The sequence below is a fragment of the Heterodontus francisci genome, chromosome 32 (genome assembly GCF_036365525.1).
Source record: "Heterodontus francisci isolate sHetFra1 chromosome 32, sHetFra1.hap1, whole genome shotgun sequence".
Classification (NCBI taxonomy): domain Eukaryota; kingdom Metazoa; phylum Chordata; class Chondrichthyes; order Heterodontiformes; family Heterodontidae; genus Heterodontus; species Heterodontus francisci.
This window is the reverse complement of record NC_090402.1, coordinates 38,765,629-38,784,942: the sequence shown is the minus strand read 5'-3', so window position 1 is coordinate 38,784,942 and position 19,314 is coordinate 38,765,629.

Genomic DNA, 19,314 nt, shown 5'->3' with positions numbered 1-19,314 from the left:
AACATGAAATTGGCTGAGTGACAGGAAACAGATAGTCATGGTTAATGGATGTTTTTCGGACTGGAGGAAGGTTTGCAGTGGAGTTACCCAAGGGTTGATGTTTGGACCCTTGCTGTTCCTGATGTATATTATTGGCCTAGACCAGAGTGTATGGGGCACAAACTCAACATTTGCAGAAAAAATCAAACTTGGAAACATTGTGAACTGTGAGGAAGATAGTGTAGAACTTTAAAAGGACATAGACAGATTGGTGGAATGGGCAGACAAGTGGCAAGTGAAATTTAATGCAGAGAAGTGTGAAGTGATTAATTTTGGTAGGAAGAATAAGGAGAGACAACATAAAATAAAGGGTGCAATTCTAAAGAGGGTGCAGGAGCAGATGGGCCTGAGTGTATATGTGCGTAAATCATTGAAGGCTGCAGGATAGGTTGAGAGAGTGGTTAATAGAGCATACAGCATCCTAAGTTTCATTAATAGGGGCATATAGTACAAAAGCAAGGAAGTTATAATAAACTTGTGCAGAACACTGGTTCAGCTTCAACTGGAGTATTGTGCCCAGGTCTGGGTGCCACACTTTAGGAAAGATTCACGAGAATGGTTCCAGGGATGAGGAACTTCAGTTACATGGACAGATTGGAGAAGTTGGGACTATTTTGTTTGGGGAAGAAAAGGTTGAGAGGAGATTTGATAGAGGTGTCCAAAATTATGAGGGGGATGGACAGTTTAGATAGGGAGAATCTGTTCCCATTGGTAGAGCGATCGAGAACAAGAGGGCACAGATTTAAGGTAACGGGCAAAAGAAGTAATAGTGACATGAGGAAAAACTTTTTCACGCAGCGAATGGTTCGGAGTGCACTGCCTGAGACTGTGGTGGAGGCAGATTCAATCGAGGCATTCAGGAGCGAATTGAATTATTATCTAAAAAGGAAGAATGTGCAGGGCGACAGGGAGAAGGCTGATGAGTGACACTAGGTAAATTGCTCTTTCAAAGAGTCGGTGCAGACACAACAGGTCAAATGGCCTCCTTCTGTGCTGTAGCATTTCTGTGATTCTGCGAATTGTATTGAAAAAGTTCTTGCAGATGGGACTTATAAGGCTCAAAGTGAGGTTAGTTGCTAGGGGTTTTGAAGAGTGACTGGGTGATACAAATGTTAGAGTGGACTCTGTCATAGCTGGAAAAGCAATCTTGAAAATCTTTTTAGCTCTTCTGGCCACCTATTCATGCGACACAAAAGCTGTATTTCTGCAGGGTGTTGCTTTTTCAGAGAGAAGTGTTTCTGAAACCACCCAAAGAGGCAGCAAAGGGAAAACTTACAGGCATCTTCAAAATGCATATTGATGATTTCTTATGGGGAGGTACTGTGGAATTTGAGAAATGTGTTGTTAATAAGATTAGAGTAGAATTTAAATTGGCAGTCAGGCTTTTGGGGCTTCTAAATATATTGGTTTAGATATTAAGCCAAGTAGATCTGGAATAACTTTAAATCAACAATCCTATTTAGAGAGTGTTACTCCCATCCTGGTTAGTCATACTAGGTCATCACAGAAAGATAATGTTATATCTAAAGAAGAGACAGAGCAATTGTGAAGTTTGATTGGTCAGTTGAACTGATTGTGCACTCAGACTGGACCAGATGCTAGTCATAGAGTTATACAGCACAGAAACAGGCCCTTCGACCCACTGTGTCTGTGGCGGCCATCAAGCACCTATTCTAATCCCAATTTCCAGCACCTGGCCCATAGCCTTGTATGCTATGGCTTTTCAAGTGTGCATCTAAATACTTCTTAAATGTTGAGGGTTCCTGCCTCTACCACCCCTTCAGACAGTGTGTTCTAGATTCCAATCACCCTCTGGGTGAAATTTTTTTTCCTCAAATCCCCTCTAAACCTCCTGCCCCTTACCTTAAATCTATGCCCACAGTTACTGACACCTCCGCTAAGGGAAAAAGTTTCTTCCTATCTATCCCATCAATGCCCCTCATAATTTTGTATACCTCAATCAGGTCCCCCAAAAGTACTACGATGAAACAGCCTATGTTTGAGAATGTTTTAAAGCATTGAAAAAGTTAAATCTAGAGAAATGCATACTTAAGTTCCCACCCTTAGATGACCAGATGAACACGTAACTAATTATCTTTAGCGATGCTTCACATGGTAATCTTCCTGATGGGTATTCAAGTGAAGCTGGTTTCATAATATTTCTAATGGGTGAAATGGAGAATGTTGTCCTTTAGCTTGGGAAGCTAAGAAAATAAGTGTTAAAAGTAATTTAGCTGCTGAAACACTGGCTCTTGTGGAGGTGGTGAACATGGGATTCTATTTGTCAAGTATTTTTAAGTGAGATTCTATACGGGGGCATACTGAAGATAGAATGTTATGTAGATAATCTTCTTTGTGTGATAATGTACACTCTGCAAAAAGTGAGAGTAAAAGTTATGGATTGACCTTTCTGGCTTGAAACAAATGCTGGAGAGAAGGGAAATCTCTAAAATTCTATGGATTGATGCAAGTCATCAAATGACTGATCTGTTTTACAAAAATAAATGGCTGTACAAAGAAATTGTTTGGGGTCCTAAAGGAGGGGCATCTCACTTTGTACAGAATATGGGAGGTTTTTTGATTTTGTTTTGAGATTTTGTTTATGTATATTAACTCTAATTTTATTTAAAAAGAAAAGAGGGAATCTCTTGTATATCAATTGTGTTTAATTACATAGAGGTGGAGGGCATTAATTGGTGTTTCACTTGAGCACATAGAGACACTTACCGAAACTGGGGCATGGTTAAGTTAGGAGGTGTATGCTTGTAATGTTTGACTCTGTAAACAAATGTAAGACTGAGTAAAGATTGACTCTGAGAGCATCCTTCACCAACTGGCTTTTCAGCTTTGAACAGTATTTATCATCTTTGGACCTCCACAGAGAACCAGAGGCTGGGTCCTTGGGGACATAGGTTACCCCTGTACACATGGTGGTCGATGATCATGCAAAGACAACAGGCATATCATGGGAGCTACAAAAAACATTGTGGAGCAGAGATCTGCCTGCTCCAGCAATAGTTCCGCTGTCTTGACCACTTCGGCAGGAGGGGGGGGGGGGGGGGGCGGGTGGGGGAGCACTACAGTACAGGCCTGAGTAGGTTTAGAAGTTCGTAGTGATCGGCCATTTCATCCATAACATTGCCATCGTAAGGGTGCAGCCAATGCTTCCAAGTGTCTGGAGACCATATCAGGAGGAAGAGGAGGAGAAGGAAGAAGAGGCAGGAGGGAGGATGCATCCAGGATTCCTTCGCACCAGACGGGCTTTCAGAGAATGCATTGTCCGACTCTATTCTCAATGACACTGCTTCCCGTGACCACTATGGACCCACCATTCAGCATTGTCGTATCCATCAGAGATGTCACACCACAGCGTTCACATCATCACACCATCCACATAAATGCCACCCACAAAAAACTTCTCATTAGCATCTTTATCCAACAGCATATGCAATTATAAAAACAAATTAACTATTCGCATAAGAAATCTCTTAGTGCCTGCCTTGCATGTGCCTTTGACTATATTGGTGATTCTATACAGTGCTACCCCAGTTGCTGCAGGATGGCTGGTGGATGCCTGCTGACTTTCACTGGGGGAGGCTGCTGGTGGCCTTGCAGGATGGTCTTGAGCAGCTATGGGCCTTGAGAGCCTGGCTTTGAACTGCGCTACCTTGACATGAGAAGCAGCCATCTGGGCTGGCTAGCTAGCCAGCAGGCAACAGCAAAGGCACTGGCAGAGTGGCAGTAATGGGAGCATGAATGCTGCCATCCTGTGAAGGATGGCACCTCCGTAATCCTAGTAAGCTTTGGAGGACAGATTGCTGGACTGCCTGGAGAGCCTGCATGCCCCTTTGAGCACTAAGATCAACAGCAATAATGGCAGCAGTCAGAGTCTGCATGGCAACAACATGGATATCATGACTTCAGTCTGAACTTCCACTGCAGCACTGAGCGGTGGGTGGCTTCTGCCTGTGCTGCAGTGAAAGCTGAGACATCGCCACCAGATACTTCATCATGGATGGGTCCACAAGTGCTGTCATGGAGTTCTATAGTGGAAAGGATGGGCTCCAAACTTTGCACGATGCCCTCTGCCAGGTTGGAGCAGACTCCTCCACGATCCTTGACAATGACAGAAGACTGTCTGTGGGGACTGCAGATGGGCCAAGCATCTCTGTGTGCATGTTCACCAGGGTCCATCAGTAGGCCACCCAATCGAAGTTCTCCTCTGAGTCCACTCCGGTGAGCTGGCAAACTACCCTTTCCCCTTGGCCCGGCTGCAGCCCCCTTGTGCCCGATGACTTATCACATGCAGATCCTGACTCTGTACTACCCTCCAAGGTACACGGACTGCCAATATCTGAACCGGTGCCTGTGTATGTCAGATCAAGTGATAATGCTTCCTCATCACTGGTGTGATTGCCTTCTGTCTTCCTCCTGGGTGTGCAATGGGTGACCAGGAAGCAGTTCTTGGGTTCAGAAATTAGAAAGGGAGGAGAGGGATGAGGGAAGGGGATCGGGGTGTAAAGCAAGAGGTCCATGGTCACACAATCTGCAGCTTTCACTTTATGCCAGATAGCAGGATGAGGGAGAAGAGGGATTGGAGAATGGGCATAAGGGCAGAAACATGCCTTCATCCTGGATGATCTCAGTGATGCTGAAAGCAACGGACTATGTTGCAGCCGGCTCCATGATGTGAAGCACCATCTCGTCTACCAGCCTCCCCCGCCCTCAGTGAGTTCTCAGCTGCTCCCTCCTGTTACATGTGACCTTGTCCTACAAGAGAGAGGGCAGAATGTCAATGATTGTGTTGCATTGTGTTTAGGTCCGATAGCTGAATAGCTAGAGGTATGTGGAAGCAGCTAGAGATGGGATTGAGGCTGTCAGCATTGTGAGATGGAGTATGTGAATGTTAGGTATGCGTGCTAAGTGCTAGGGACTGCTGCTGGGTGAGTGATGAGGGTATGGTGCATTGAGCAGCATAACAGGCTGGTGGTTTGGTGGATATGAGATATCCTATGAGGATGCATTCACTGACCTTGACTACCAGAGTGAGGTCATTGAGCTCCTTCCAGCACTGCTGCCAGGTCCTCAGTGCTAGACTCCAGGAGTTGACTTCCCTTGACCTCCCACTCCCTTCGAAAGGTGTTTCTTGAGGGCCTCCTGGCCCCTTGCAGAAATATGGCCTCTCATTTCATGTCCAGTTCCATTATTAAGGCCTCCAGCAGTGAGCCTGGGAGCCCTCTGCCCTGGTGTTCCATTTGCCTTGTTCAGAATTGCAGCAATGAGATTCAGTAGCAGCCTCCTGTGATTCAATGCAGCTTCCCTTTACGAGGTACAGACTTTCTTTAAGAGCTGTTTGTGAGTCTCACACTCTATTAGGCCCCCTATTGAGCACAGGGCTGCATGCTGAAATCATTGGAGGCAGCACAAAATTTGCATGTAGCCTGTCTCCATGCAAATTGATGTGGGCAGTTCGCGAGTTATGACCCCCAGGCCCAAAAGTGGGTGAAGACCAATTTCTAGAACTTTTTATATCATGTTTAGCATCATTTACTCTGTTCATCACTAGAGTCCTCTTTGCACTGTTAGTGCTCTTTTAAATCTGTTTTTACAAATCTATACTCCTGGCAAAATTCCCTCCCTCATCCTTCCTGTAGGCTTCATATAGTTTGTTTTTCTTCTTTGTTCCCATTTTAATTAACCATTTATTCACTTTTGAAATAACTCATTTAACTTGCCCTTATTTTTCTTAGAAAAAAATACTGCATACTCAACATATTTTTTCTTAATTGATCTCTTTTTGAGCAATATTTTTCCATTCATTTATTGTAATTCTTTGCTTACTCCATATATTTGAAAACATCCATTTTTGCTTTGATCGTGACTGATAGCTAATCTAAAATGTGATTTTGTTGGTCCCTTGGGCATTCATTGCTTTAATATTTAATAGTATTATAATTAAACTGTTTTTATGTGTATATCAGTCACTTCTCATTACAACTACACATATCTCTTGTCTAATGTATAAGCAGGTAAGATCTAATAGGCCAGTACAGTAAGCAATCAAATCAAGCTGCCTGCTAAATTAGCTGTAACCACATCAAATTGTTTTTATTTTCACATACAATGCAAAACTTGTTGAAACCTTAACGACAATGAATGAGTTAGTTCTGTCGCAAATTTGAAGCTGATATACATTGCACTCGTTTTCGACCAATTTTAAATTTCTGTGACCTTTTGCAACTCCCACAGAATTTATCACACAGCTCAAATAAACACACTATTAAATCCACAAATGATCAGGCTATTTGCTAACAGAATGCTAGCAGCCTTTTAAAGTTTGCTCTTAAACATGTCTGTGCCACATAATAAAGGAGCTCTGAGTATAAGGTCCACAGAACATGACATCCAAACAATTACTATTCACAGTGGAACTTGATGCCTATCATGCAAAACTAGGCAGCTATGCTTCAGTCAGACAGAACTTTTATAGGAAGGATAGTCTGTACATAATCAGATTTTGGGAGGGGAGAGATTAAATGTCATATTTTATGATTTTGTTCATTTTCATACAAAAAGGGATTGGGGAAAAAGGGTTGCATTTAATGGTTGTGTTTTAAAGAAAAACATAATCACACAAGTTTAAGAAATGCACTACACTGAAAGGTGGTTAAAATTCGAGTGAGCTAGGCGACAAAGTTGTTTTTGTCGAAGACTGCAAACAGTAAAGGAAATTTTAGTGTGTTGCAATAATCGATAAGCAACTCACACCCATTGTGTTGGGAGGTTCCTTGCCCTGAACATTCAGCAGGTTAGTCTGGCATATGTTCTCCTCTCGGGTTGTGTTGTGTGGAGATGAAACACAGAGACAGAGGCGTACACAATCAGGTTCTTAAACAGAAAGCCACAAGAGCAAGCATTTGCTAATTTTAAAGGTTAAGATGCAGTGTAGAAGTTAGAGCATATTTTAAGCCAATCAGGTGGCCTACTGATGTAGGGAAGCATAGTATCTTCATAATTTTGTATTAGTACATGAATATAAGTCATACTGATGGAACTAAGTGAATCTGATCATAGTTATGCTGCTCTATGTTTTCTAGCTGTATCTGAAACAAACAAGTTATTGATTTTGTACCGAGCTTCATCTTAGCAAGTGTTTTTGTCTTCAACCTTCAAAAAGATTGAAAGCATGAGCATAAGACATAACATCTGGTTCATATGTCAAGGGCACACATTGTCCTCTTATTATTGTCCCCTTGTTATGCAATTGTATGAATCAATGTTGGGTAATATGGGCACCTTCCTAAGTGTAAAATGCTCAGGCTGCTTTCTAGAGTGACCTAAGAGAATATCGAAGCCAAGATCCTGAACGTGTAACAGTAAAGCTGCTGGCCAAGCATTCATTGGGATTCATTAAAACTAGATTTGGCGCATGTGATACCTCAGGCCTTTATTGAAGAACTTGAATGAACGAGTGTTTATATCCACTAAGATAAAGACGGAAACAGGAATACAATAAGAGCCTCAAACTAGAGCAAGCTTACTTACAATGGGCAATGCTGGGCTCTGGGGGCCACCAACAGTATTATACAACAACAACCTTCCTTGTAGGTTTGATGCTGAAGGGCTGATCACAGATTGATGGGATTGGATTTACCACAATACGTAGTCAATCTTCACAACTTCTCAATTGTTTTAAGAATAAAATAGAATTTCTGGTCAGTATTTAGCCAATGTCTAGTGGCAAATTTTGCTGCTACCTGCAAAATGGATGTTCAGAGCAAAGAAACAGACCGAAAAATTAGCATCAGTGAGAGGTTTTTAAAAATAGAAAAGGTGACAATGGGGCATAATAGATTAGATAGTGGGGGGAGGGGGATAAGAAAGTGGTAGGGCAGAGAGCTAAAAGACCAAAAAAGAATAATAGGGTGACAAAAGATCATTTTCCAGTTCTGTTAAATGGTGCTTCAATTGTGTACAATTTACATTACCATCAATAAAGCTATCCTTTGGCTCTATGTTTCCCCAGAGTGAGCTGAAATTGAGCAAAATCAGTCATCCCAAAGAAATAGTCATTTTATTACACCTGTCAGAAGTTTAAATGTTAAATGTTTTCTTATCAATGGAACAGCACATTTGGAATAACCCGTTGGAATTGAGGGGTACACATTTGGTGAAAGTATAAGCATTCTTGGCATCTCAGAAACATAGCTGGGAGCATAAATATAGAGTGGACTGATGAGAGAAAATAATTTGCAAAGGGCCTATGAAGCTGGTTTGAGAAAGGACATTTTTGTGAGGGGACAAGATGGAAATAATTGCATACATAAGCATGTCAGAAATCATCCTGATAAAACTTTGTCATATGGAGAACAAGATAATAGTTGGCAACTGACCAGCTCAACAATTGGGTTGTTCAAGGTCAATGAGTAGTTAGGGAATTGTTCAGATGCATGAAAAAGGCTGCAGAGCACTGCAAAAATAATCAGTTGGAATTTCAGTTCATGAGAGAAGAAAAGTGGACAAACTAGTGACAACTGAAAGAAAGGAGTGAAATCAGGAATCATTTCATCATACAAATGAGTAATTGTTAGGGTTAGGGCAAAGCAATGCACTGAAATAAATATTATGTTAGAATTAATGTTTAGCAATGAATAAGAACAGATGAGTAATCAGGAAGGAGGAAAACACTTGGATTCAAGCCATCATTTTATAGCAAAGTTTAATACTACCATAAAGAGTACAGCCAAAAATAACAATAGAGACATTGCAACAGCAAAAAAAGCAATGGGGCTCTCACGAGAGTTGTAAAGATCTTTAACCAGAAAATAAAACAACAGAAAATTGGACATTTCACATTAAGTACATTAAGGGACTAAATACTGAAAATGGTACAAAAAAACAATGTGATATGAACTGGGGCCCCACAAAGGGTTAGGCACAGAGGAAAGGCAGATAATGAATAGCAGCTAAAGCAATCAAAGCAATTCTGATGAAAGGTCATCGACCTGCGACATTATGCTAAATTTTCTGCCTCCCCCACCCCCAACACCACTCCCCTCGCCCAAGGTCAGGAACGGAGGTGGTGGGGGCAACCTGAAAATACTGGCGCCAGCTGGCCTGTCAGTTTTGAGATGCTGTTCCCAGTGTCAACCATGTTTATCCGGGCTGGGGAAGGGTGGGACAGCAAGCCTGTCCACCTCCTCATTAAAGCCAATTAAAGTACTGAAACAACTCATTAAAAGTTTGCGAGAGATGACGTACAGGAGTTACACATACTGCCTGTTGCAGATCAACTGAAGCTGGTACAGAGTGGGGAGCCAATCATGACTGTCCCAGGGAATCACCCCAGCCGCATAAGAGGATCTGCAGGACAAAAGGGGCTCGGCATTTGGAAAGGTCCCCTTAGCACTGTGCAGGTGATGGGAAGAGTGGGGACTCAGTGCTTGGGCATTGAATGGGGGTCATCACCCATCCTGGCATCATGAGGGCAGAAGTGCTGGGAACAAGGCTGCCAATCACAGCAGGGTGGCCACGTGTCCAAAAGGAAGCCTGCAGCTGCCAAGGTGGGCAGGACTGTCATATTTTGGGCCCAGTGACAATGAGGAGCAAAACCCTCCGCAGCAGAAGGGCATGGGAGAGGAAACAGGGGCAGGAAGGACATGAAGGCCACAGCAGCAACATAGGATATACTGCTGAAGATGAAGCTACCTGTAGATGCTCGAGACCCAGTGCTGCAGAGCACTGTGTCTCTCCAGGCAGATGATCACAGACATCTGTTACCTCGTCGCCAAAGACCTTGAACCTCGTAACACTGGTCAACATACCCTGTCAATAGCCATCAAAGTCACTGTGGCCTTGAACTTTTTCAGTCCTGGCTCTTTCCAAGGATCAGCTGTGGACCTTATCACACCTCGCAAACAGTAGTACACTGCAGCATCTCCTTGGTCACTGATATCCTCTTTGTCAGAGCTGGACAGTGGGAGTATATTAGTTTCACGACAGAGCGAGCCTGACAGGCGCAGAGTGCATTCAGAGTTTTAGCTCCATCACTGGATTCCCCCTGGCACAGGGCATCATCGATTTATACCCATGTGCAAGGCACCCAGTGACGGCCAATGAGATTCATCAACAGGAAGGGCTTCCACTCCCTTAGCGTTCAGCTGGTCTACAACCACCTCAAAAGCTTCCTCCGTGTGTGCTTGCTTTCCTAGCAGCTGCCATGCCTCCTTCATCCTCTGCCAGTCCAGTTTGCCTCGGATACTCACTTCATCCCCCAAAGTCCGTAAATAGAGCTTCAGGAAATAGGGATATCCCTTGAAGACATGACTACTCACACCTCTGTAGGAGCCCCATACAGAGGCACAGCAGTGATACAACCAAAGCCACTTGCTGACTAGGATTACCATTGAGCAAGCCATCAGGCTTCTGAAGATGTGCTTCCAATGCCTGAAATGGGTGGCACCCTCCAGTACCCTGCTTCAAGGTTTTCAGTCATTGTGGCGGTCTGCTGCATTCTCCATAACATGGCTCTGAAGAGAGATATGGGTCTTGAAGATAATGAGGCCCTGGTAAGAGACAGTTTATTGGGAGGAGAGCAGGAGCAGGAGGTGAGAGAGGATGGCAAAGAGGGATGATGCTGAACAGAGAGGTGCCCTGCTGCACAAAAAGGTGGCTGGGCACAGCTCGGGCATGAAGTGCTCGTGAGGCTGCCATGAATGTCAGGGATCTCCTAATTCAAGAAAGTTTTAACCGAGCCCCTTTGAACCAGTTTGATGGACAGGGCATGGAAGAAACTCTGAGATACCTGTGCTCATACATGCATGGAAGACATAGCCAGGAACATCCAATCACTTCATGCAACTGAAGGAAGCACATCTGGCCAGAGGCTTTGCCCTCACCTTGGAGGATCCCATTATCTCTTTCATGACCTCATACCACTTTTCCTGTCATGGCAGCACTATAAAAAGTCCCAGACGTGTGCCTTAACGTGTCATCATTTATACATTGCAAAGAGAGGAAAACAGTTGACAGAGACAATAAGAAGACATCCCAATAACTCACATAATGCTCCTTGCCACAAGCTGGCCTCCGTACTCAGCTATTCCCCTTGCGGCCTCAGAGGAGGTGGAGGCAACCTGTTCATTCATCTCGGCTTGTGGCTGACGTGCATGTGGCAGTCGTCCTTGTCGTGGAGGTATCTCCAGAGCTGTTGTACCTGCACCATTTCAGGGGCATCCTCCGTTACTTGGCTCTGCTGCACAGATGGACTCTCAGTCAAAGGGGCCAAGGAGACCAAGGATGATGAGAGTGCCCCCGAGGGGTGGCATCATCATCCTCCTCTGTGACATCCTCAGTCCTTGCCAGACACACTACCTAGAGGAAAGCACCAGCTGGTATGCAGCTGGTATCCTCTACAAAGATCTCTGCACCGTCAACATTACTGACTGGTTCATGCTACCTAGTGTCTGACGCATCCTGTGAATGTCAGTGTGTAGTTCCTGCATGCACTCAGAATGATTGTCACATATGGCTCTCCAAGAGGTTGGCCACTCTCTCCATGGAGGAGCTCATGCAGTCAAAGCCCTGAGCCATTGTGGCACACATGAGCTAGATGGACTCTTCCATCATCTGCCCAAGACCATGAACTGCCTCAGGGGACTCCAACATGTTGGAGTGCATCTCCTGCTGCTCTTCAAGGTACAGCCACCTTACCAGTGACTCCTGCGACCCTGCACGTGCCCCCAGCTAGGCAGGGCTGTGTCTGTCCCCCCTCCTCTGAGGGGAATTAACCATAGCTGCCTCTGCCTCTGGCACCTCCAACCCGCACACCAGTCCCGTGATCGTCCCATGTGCCATCATATCTACACACACGCAAGGACCCACTGAAGTGAGAGCATCTGTGCTGGTGGACAGTGCTTGAAAGATGTGACAGTTCTTCCTCCTCCTGCTCCTCTGGCTGCTCCTCCTCCTCCACCACCGTCACCACCACCACCAATTGAGAGTCATTTACTGCACAGAAGGAGGCCATTCGACCCATCGAGGCTCTCCATAGAGCAATCCAGTCAGTCCCGCTCGATCCCCTCGCCCTGCAAGTTTATTTCCTTCAAGTGTCCATCCAATTTCCTTTTGAAATCATTGATTGTCTCTATTTTCACCATCCTCGTAGGCAGCTAGTTCCAGGTCATTACCATTCATCGTGTTTTTTTAAAAAAAAAGTTCTTCTTCACATCCTCTCTGTATCTTTTGCCCAAAACATTAAATCTGTGTCCTCTAGTCCTTGTACCATCAGCTAATGTGAGCAGGTTTTCTTTGCCTAACCTATCCAAACCTGTTATAATCTTGTGATGTGGTGGCTAGTTCTTCGCAGACGAAGATCAACAGAAGAATTGGCTCTATGGGTGCTGGTATGCTTGCTGGTGGCTAAACAGCTTAGCATAATCTTGTACACCTCGATCAAAGTTCCTCGTAATCTTCTTTGCTCCAAGAAGAACAATCCCAGCTTCCTCACCCTTCTTTCCTGGAACCATTCTGGTAAATCTCCTTTGAATCCTCTCAAGGATTCCTTCCTGAAGTGTGGTGAACAAAACTGGGCACAATACTCTGGTTGTGGCCTAATCAGAGCTTTATAAAGATTCAGCATAACATCCCTGCTTTAGTATTCAATACCTCGAAGCCCAAGATCCCAAATGCTATGCTGACCACTCTCTCAGGAGTTGGTGTTAGGAGCCTTACTCTTCTTGATATACATTAATAACCTAGACTTTGGTGTACAGGGCACAATTTAAACATTTGCAGATGATATGAAACTTGGAAGCATTGTGAACAGTAAGGTTTGACCTCAACTGGAGCATTGCATCCAGTTCTGGGCATCACACTTTCGGAAAGATGTGAAGGCATTAAAGGGGGTGCAGAAGAGATTCATGAGAATAGTTACAGGGATGAGAAACTTCAGTTACGAGGATAGATTGGAGAAGTTGGGATTGTTTTCCTTGGAGAAGAGAAGAAAAGGTTGCAAGGAGATCTGATAGAGGTATTTAAAGTTATGAGGGATCTGGACAGAGTAGATAGGGAAAAACTGTTCCCAATGGTGGAAAGATTGAGAAAAAGAGGGCACAGATTTAGAGTAATTGGTAAAAGAAGCAATGAAGACATGAGGAAAAACATTCTTATGCAGTAGTGATTAGGATCTGTAATGCACTGCCAGAGAGTGTGATGGAGGCAGGTTCAATCGAAACATTCAAGAGGGAATTGGATTATTATCTGAAAAGGAAGAATGTGCAGGACTACGGGGAGAAGGTGGGAGAGTGGCACACGGTAAATTGCTCCTTCAGAGACCCAGCACAGATAAGTTGGGCCTCCTTCCGTACTGTAACAATTCTGTCACTCTGTGACTATGCCCTGCCACTTTCACAGATCTATGCACTTGCATGCCCAGATCCCTCTGTCCCTGCATACTCTTTTAGAATTGTGCCACTAAGTCTAACCTAGAATAAAATGCTAGTCTCATTAATAGTGATCATGAAACTGCTGGATTGTTATAAAAACTCATCAGGTTCACTAACATCCTTTACCTTGCCAGAACCTATGAGGTTGTTGAATCTTTTATGGCTCTTGATTCAGGTTCTTCTTGTGATATTGCTTTAAAGGGATATGTAAATTGTGAGTGTGCATCATCACTGCAGGAAGTGGTGTTATACAGCATGTGACTTAGGAGTAAATGTTGTGTTGATCCCCAGTAAGAAGTGTATGTAGACTTGTAACTTGTATATAGTATTGTCATTCAACAGTGTGTGATTTGTAAGTTTGTGTGAAGAACCCAGCAGCACAACAGTTCTCGTCTCGCTTCTGTTGCTGACAGCAGCAGAAATCTGGACTCGGGCCTCTTTGGTTTCAGTTGGTGGCCTCCTCCTGCCACTGTCCAGGAAGAGAGCCTCCCTCCTCTCCTTCATGGCCTCTAACATTAGATCAAGGTCGACATCAATGAACTGAGGGGCATCCCTGGCCTGGATGCCAGGCCTCCAGTTCTCCTGACTCATCTTGCTTCCCTCTGGTGCTGTGGAAGGCTTTGACGCAAACCGCAGATCTCTCCCTCAAGACAACCAGCAGTCTCAGTGATGGCTGCCACGGGGAGTCTAAATCTATCCCGCACTTCATCAGACCCACCTCCAATCCCTCCCCCATTGGCTCCAGTTGGAAAGGGAACTATCTCTATTTCAATTAAGGGCTCACCCACGTGAAAATCGTGATGTTAATCAGTTTCCCACCGGAAGCAGGTTCCTGACCTGAAAATAGGTTTGCCACCTTCATGACGAAAGTTGAGCCCATTAACTCTGTGTTCTATCTCTGCCGATACTGCATGACCTGCTTAGTGTTTTCCAGTATTATCCATTTTTAATTCAGATTTCCAGCATTCACAGTAATTTTAATTAAAATTAATAGTTTGTCAATGTTCTAAAAAGCTGACTAGATAGGTCTTTTAACTAGTAAGTAGGATTGAAAAATTACTGGCGGATCAAGGATTAGATATCTATTGAATTAATTTTTTTGCCAGACTATAGTTGAAGACTGTGGAAAAATTCCACTCCATTCAAATTAGCCTGGACAATTCTAACATGCACAATGGTCAATTAAGAACATGATATGGTTACCTTTGGTCTGAAAATGCATCAAATTGTTTTCAGCTACTGGTGCCTTCACAATTCAATCAATGGATATTGTTCCTTGAATGCCACCAAGTTTTGTAGTATATTTAATTCACTGGCCACTCAAGGATTTAAATCGGAGACTGAACTTATATTAAATAATGCCTTAATCATTGCCTATCAATTTGGTAGACTTATTTCTGAGGGGTCAAGCCAAGCCTAACCATATCCTTTTCTTCCAGCAAGACCAGTTTATCTGAGATGATTTTAATTATGTGACACTTATTAAATTGAAATTCAAAAAGGCTTCTTAATTCTATTAGTTAAGGCTGGAATGATATAAAATTGTAACTATTGCCTTCTAGCCATTTGTACTGTGAACTGTTGGCTCACTTGCTTTAAAGGCTTGGTACTCATTACTGCAGCTATTGGTAATGAACACAAAAGAAGACAGATGGTAATTTTGGCCAATTTCAGTTAGTCTCCCTACACCAGAAGTTATCTACAAATCCTTCCACAGGCACTATAAATATGAAACTCCATGCTTTCATCATTGATTCACGCAGAGAGGAGCCCATAATGCCTGTGCCAGCTGTTTGAAAGAACTATCCAATTGGTCCCATTCCACTGCTCATTCCCCATAGGACTGCAGGCAGGAAATCTATGAGCCCTGTGGGGATGGGAATGGAGGCGGGAGGGAAGGCAGGGATGGAGTGCTCCTCGGCTTCCTGATGCCATGAAATTTAGTCCGGGGCGGAGAAGGTTGAGGCCCTTAGGTGGTCAATTAATGGCCACTTAAGGGCAGCTTCATTTCTCCGCTCCCATTTCACTAATATCAGAGGGGACTGCCACCACATGGAGACACCACCTGGTAGCCTCCTAGGGGGCTCGTGGTGGTGGGAAGTCTGTCCTTTGGGGGCAATCCATTTCCTACGGAGGGCCCCCTGTGGTGATGGCTGCCCCCATGGCAACACACCTCACCCCCACCCCTTGCTGGGGCCTGCCTGACTGGCCCCAGTGACTCTGACCCCGCTTAACTGGATCCCCAGGGTGGTCTTCATGTTCCCTACTGCAGGCCTCCTGCAGTACCAGAAGTGGACACCGCTCCCAGTGGCACTGCTAGTACTGTTGAGCTGTGAGCCCTCCAATTGGCCAGCAGCTCAGGAGACAGGAGTTTTTCCCTTAAAGGGACAGCTAATTGGCTGCCCGCCATGGAATTCGGCTGGGGGGTTTGAAAGAGGGCCGAGGCAGGGTTGTCCCCTGCCCTCTGGCCTGTCATCACACCACCACAGTCTGGGTAAAATCCAGCCTGTAGCTTTTCTCCTTTTTCTTTTCAAGTATTTATCCAATTCCCGTTTGAACCTGCTGCCACCACCTTTTCTGGCAGTGGATTGCAGAGCATAACAATAAATTCTCCTGGTCCTTTTGCTAATTATCTTAAATTATATGCTGAAATCTTAAGTAAGTGTTGCATAAACAGAGCATCAGAGAGTGTTGCAATGAGAGCTTTTAAGCTTTGAGCAGAATGTATTTCATTCATATGCATTTTTTAAAATTGAATCTTGGAAAGATGTTATCATTGTCAGTGCTTGAGCTAGTATGTGAACTGAAAAATCTTCAAATAAAATTGTATAGACAGTCACAAAAGCATGTACAATGCCACAGACCTGGATTTATATTGAACCTCAAATTTTATCTTTGGATTAATCATGTCATTGCTCACCAGACAAAGGATAGTGAGGAGGATATACCATATTTATCAAATTCCACATGAGGGATCTGGTGTGAAAATGATGCTTATGCATCATATCATGTAATTAATTAGAATTTTTGCTTACAGAAGATAAGGATATTTCCTGCCATCTGATACTGTCCTACAATTACACAGTATACAACTATATGTTGAAAGAATGCATTTGAGAGAGGCTATCCTCTAAGGAAACGATGTGACTGAGAAAACTATTTGTTTATTAGTTAAAAAAACAGCTTCAATTGATCTTTTGTAACATCAAAGTCTTTGTAAAAGATAAAATCCTATGTTATTTTAAAGTATGACTTTTTATCAGTGAAAATAGATTGTGTTCAGATCAGTCTGAGGCCAAAGTTTTAACTGGTTATAGTACAATTTTGATTATGGACGACCCACTAGATTGCTTTAGTTCAGTGATCTTTATGAGAAGTCAAATTACTGCAGTAAATGGTGCTTCTTTTTCTAGATGGCATCACATACCATTAACTCTCCCTCATATGGTTCTTCATTATTTTTCAGTGTATTTTTGTTAAGTTTCCCTCAAAGGCATAGGCTCCCAATGAGTTACAGTTCCATGAACACAGGAAGTCCAAATGGCTTTTCTTGATGTGCGTACTTCTCATAAGTGACTAATTTTAATATGACATATACCTATGAAGAATTCATACATGAATTGGGTGTTGTCAGGCTTATCAATTACAAGATGCCCGAAAGCCAATCCCGATCTATCCACACGTACAGACTTCTAACAGAGATTGTTTGAATTAAAAGTACTTCATGGGCTGCAAAACTCTTTGGGATGTCCTGAAGTCATGAAAGGCATCATATTCCCTTCCTTCCTTTCCTTCCCTTTCTTCCTTCCTTCCTTTTGCTTCTTTCTGTACTTACTTTCCTTCTTTCCTCCTTCCTCAGGCTAGAGTTGCTGAGACCATTTGTAGTGTCCCTACTGTCACCCCAGCTAAAATCAGTAAAGTCATCACAGATTTTGAATTCAACCTGGGATTCTGTGGTTTGTGTGGCTCAGTTATATGTTTTTTTTTACCAACTCAGCTCCCGGGGGAGTTTGGACGATCAGTATTAACCCTTGTCCGTGTTGTGACTATCTGAACTGTTCAGCTCTCCATTGTGGCTTGCCATTTTGTTGAAGGCAAATGAGTAGTTTACTGCGTAAATAAAAGCAAAATACTGCAGATGCTGGAAATCTGAAATAAAAACAAGAAATGCTGGAAATACTCAGCAGGTCTGGCAGCATCTGTGGAGAGAGAAGCAGAGTTAGCGTTTCAGGTCAATGACCTTTCATAAAGGGACTCCTGCTGAGTATTTCCAACATTTCTTGTTTTTATTTTAGTTTAGCGCATAACCTCCATTTCAAATAAGTAACAGTCGGAAACTAATGGAAGAAAATGATCTGTGATTTGCTCGGTGTGTTTCAACTGCTTGATAAGAGCTATATGTTATGTTTTTTCGACTCAACTTATCGTAGCCATCTGATTTGCAATCAAGTACTAATAAAGTCTAGTGACCTTGTAACCAAATTAAACTTTGGCTGTCATTGTGATCTGAATACTTTCATTGCCTCAATGTGATTTTACAAAAATGCTTTTCTTGCATGTAAAATTAAATAAGATCTCATATTTTACTAAAATGCTTTAGAATCTTTTTGAAGTTATTAATTGGTAACAAGATTGTTGCATGTCATAAGAATTTCACTGACTTGCCTGACACCTTTGATGAAGAAAAAACGCAGCAAGTTCAGACAGAGTACAGGTTGTAAAATGGAGTTGGAAATGGCATGCTCTGGGCATCGAATCAAAGAGCTGTTAATCTAAGGAATGCTTTGTATTCTCCACATCAGGATGCGAAAGTCCAGGCTGTGTGGGTGGAGATTGCAAGGTATGTAAAGGCAGTTGGTCAGGATCAGTGTGCATCCCGCCTTTATGGAATGCGCACTTAACTCATTCAGTAATTTTTGTTCTGCATTTAGCAACTACAAGCTTTTATATTTAGATTTCTTACATTGATTATTTTAATCTGCACTCAAATAGTTTTGTTCCAAGTACTCTTCTTTTTCACCATTAACAGAAAATGTGCAGTATTCCAAATTGCAAGTTTTAAGTCATTTAGGCAGTTCATTTGCAGACAAGGTTCTATAATGAAAACTGACCGAGCAAAAGATAAACATAAATATACTTTTTCTCAAGAAATGGTCCATTCAATTTTGGCATTCCATATTTGCTACTCTTATTAATAATTGGGATCATACATTCCTAATGTATGCATGAGCTCTGTTTAAATTGGTACCCAATGCTAATCCAAATAAGTAAGAAAGTTCATTTATCCTTCCATTGTTTAAAAAAATCCTTTGACAGAATCAGCCAAATAGATGGCAAGAGAAGTTGTAAAGTTTTCACAATTTATTTGCTTACTGTAGAATTTTTTAAAAATCCTTGTTGTTGATCTGTGGGGCTCATCTCTGCAGCAACAATGATGCGGCTGAAACATTTAATGCTTGGACAGTTTCAAGGTTTCATTTTAGCTTTCTAATAAATGCTTTGTTAAGTTATTGGCACTTTTGAACATTGCTTTTGACTCTCTTTGTGCTTCAGTGCTGAGTTATTGAGTCTCATGCAACATTAAGCCACTGGCTAGGCGTCTGCTTGTATTTTGTCTCAATCTGTCTACATTGGCTGTCAGGTGACAGTTGTTTGGTTGAGGGCTCCTGGAAATACCTGACTCAAAATATAAGGATTACATTGACAGATCTTCTCTCCTTCACTTGTTTCTGTTCAATTAAAACTTGAGAGTTCAAGTCAAACGAAATATTGAGATGGTTATTGCTAATATGCTTTGAAATGAAACATCTGAATCCTAAAAAGAATCGAG